Here is a 3377-nt window from a genome sequence, read left to right on the forward strand (position 1 = left end):
TGAAAATGTAATTTATTCCTGTGATGGCAAAGCTGAATTTTCAGCAGCAATTACAGTTTTCAGTGTCACATGATCCTTCAGATATCATTCTAAAATGCTGGTTTGGTGCTCATTTGTTATTATTATCAATGTTAAAAACAGTTTTGCTGCTTACTATTTGTGTAAGAACCCTAATATACATTTTAAATATTCTTTGATGAATTCATAAGATTTATAAGAATAGCATTAATTTGAAATAGACATTGTTTCCTTCCTGAATATTTAAGTATTTAAAAAATCTCACTGGCCCCAAACATTTGAACCATAATGTAGCATATGCACTATATAGGACATCAAGCTGACATAAAAGCTTTCTGTTTATTTCCATGTCTAAATGAAAAGATTTTCACAGCACAAACACAAATATAGCATGGAGGCCCCCTGCTGGTCGACAGGCCACACTATTGCACTCATCACTATTATATGCATACAGTGCAAGTATTGTCCTGCATTTTCATAAGTACATCACGATCCACTTTTGCAGTTCTAATTTTAAGACCCGTTTTTTCTCTTTGCCATGCTCATATCCACAAAGAAGCCTGGCTCAAATGAATGACATTTTTGAAATGGACACTGATTATTAATTAGCATTTGGAACATAAAGCAAAGTCTTCTTGAGGAGATCTAAAACATTGCTTTAGACCTGCCTGAAAATAAACCCATCCTGTTCACACAGCTGTCCATTATTCCACAGTTCACTTCTGGACCACACGGAGGACAAAAGCCCCTGCTGTCTTCTCCTCTAACCCATCAAGACATCTCATTACACACACGTCATGAACGCTCCTGTGCAGCATCACAACCTCTGAGTAAATGAACAGCGCTGGCCTCCGTCATGCTAATGTGAATGTCAAGCTGTATTGACATTACTCATTTGCCTGAGTGTGCTGCTGCTGCTGTTGTTATTAATAAACAGCCTTAATGTCTATGTGATGAGCAGAACAGCTATTTTAGGGTTCCTCTGACATTGCTCCGGCTTTGCAGCAGTGTGTTATTGAATCGATGAAGCAGAGAGAGAGCAAACTGTCTCATTTTAGGGCTCCAAACCTGGGCCATATGTGCACTCTTTAGAATGAGTCCATGCCGATAGCCTATGGTGTTACATGGCAAAAACATAAAAACGAGCACAGTGCTCTGGGTACATGCAAGCGATAAAGACTAACATCAGAATGCATGGCATGTGTGAATATATTATTTCTGCCTTCAGTGCACTGGAAGAGATGAGTCATGCTCCCATGATGATGTGTGCATGCTTTTTCAATTTTGTTGCCAGTGGTTTTCTCTGAGGAGGAAATGCAGACAGCGCCTCCTCAAAAATCTAGAGAAAATAACTGTGAAATAGCCCAATAATAATGCAAATAATAATGTCAGTAGTGTCTAAAATGTAGAAATGTAGGGAGAACAGCATTCTTGGTTGTGGGATTGATATATACACTCCGTATCATAGCTCTGTAGTTTTTATTTGCAAAACATAAGGCAGTGCAATACAATGATAATCGAGAGATGTACAAATAAACACTTTCGGAAAGCCTTATATATTTAATACTTAGAATTTAATGTGATTTTTCAAATGTATGACTGATCAAGGTAGCCATAACATGCTTCAGTACAGTAAGTGTTCGTCCTGAAATATTACTAACAATATAAAAGTAATATTTCAGTATAAAATTATAGACACATGTACAGTACCATGACCTGAAAGGACATGTTTACAATTATTCTAAATACAAGTCAAGTCACCTTTATTTATATAACGCTTTATACAATACAGATTGTGTCAAAGAAGCTTTAGGGTGTTAAACTGGAAAATAATGTTTTAGTGATACAAAATAAATTCAATTTTGTTGTAAAGCACCTCTGTGAAAAGGATAATAGCTAACAGTCAAAATGTTATTATATTTGCTGAATTATTAATCAGACGACAGAAGGTGTACTGTACAACATTGTATACAACAGGTTTTTCAGCTATGTTTTGATCATTGTTATTGATTTTTATAAAGTAAACATATAAATACCGTTTATATTGTTAGTTATATTATATTACAAGACAAACACCTACTGGACTGGACCACATTATACCTAGATGATTTTTATAAAGTAAACATATAAATACCGTTTATATTGTTAGTTATATTATATTACAAGACAAACACCTACTGGACCACATTATACCTAGATTATTCATACATACAAATCATGCTAAAATTATCATATTAAATATGATAAATCATACTTTTGAGCTCCCATTGATTTACAAGCTATCAAAACAAGCTATCATCTTACTGTTTGGGGATATAAATATCAGCAAAGGCACAAGAATTTTGTTTATTTATTTGCATGTAAATAAAATGTAGGTGTATTTTTTTCTCCTTCATATTCTTACTACATTATATCATACTATATGAGTCATAAAAGCCTGATGTGTATTTTTATATCTTGGCTAAAGGTTCAATAAACTGCTCAAAAAAATAAAATAAAAATAAAAAAACAACAAAAAGTACAAAGCTGTCACTGGAGTGGTACAAAAATTCAAAGGTACCTCTAAATGGTACATATTAGTACCTTATATACTTTAAAAATACATATTAGTACCCAAAGTGTACATATTATTATGTTTTGAAATGGTACCACCCTAGTTTTTTCTGAGAGTGTAGTGTAAGTTAAGTAGCGTTTCTTCAGCAGAGAGTGGCTCTTGCAGATGTGTGCGTATGTCTGTCTAAGAGATTAAAACTTTCATGCTTCATCGATCCTTTGGCCTGGTCAGCTTTCAAGTTAGGGGGAAATTGCAGCTTTAGACTGGAACAGTTTGTTCCTTTTTTCGGTTCCAGACTGAGGTTCAGTCAGTGATGTTCATCCCTCCGTGGAAGCTACTGATGAAGTTTTGCCACGATCAGCATGTTTAGCTTTACAACAAATGTCATCAAAATCCCCACTGACTGGGATTACAGCACGAGACGGGGAGGGGAGGGGTGAAGATGATGTCACACCGTGCCTTTACAAAGGGTGTGACTTCTTCAGTAATGCCAGATAGTAAGATAAACAGTTCATGTTTAACTATAAGTAAATAAACAGGACCAAAATGAAAGGTAACAATAACTGAACAACTAAGCAACCTATTTGTAGACTACAGTTTGTATTCTATTAAAGGTGACATATCATGAAAATCTGACTTTTCCACCAGTGCATCCCCGGTGCATCTACCAACCAAGGAAACGTGAAAAAGATTAACCCAGTAACTTTGTTTTAGTAAGCCTTTTTCTGCAAGCGCCTGAGAAAACGAGCGCGTCTGATTTCGCTCCCTTGGTGACGTGGCAAAGGGATCTCATTATAATATTACC

Source organism: Sinocyclocheilus anshuiensis, unplaced genomic scaffold, assembly GCF_001515605.1.
Source record: "Sinocyclocheilus anshuiensis isolate Anshui unplaced genomic scaffold, SAMN03320099.WGS_v1.1 scaffold50, whole genome shotgun sequence".
NCBI classification, from domain to species: Eukaryota; Metazoa; Chordata; class Actinopteri; order Cypriniformes; family Cyprinidae; genus Sinocyclocheilus; species Sinocyclocheilus anshuiensis.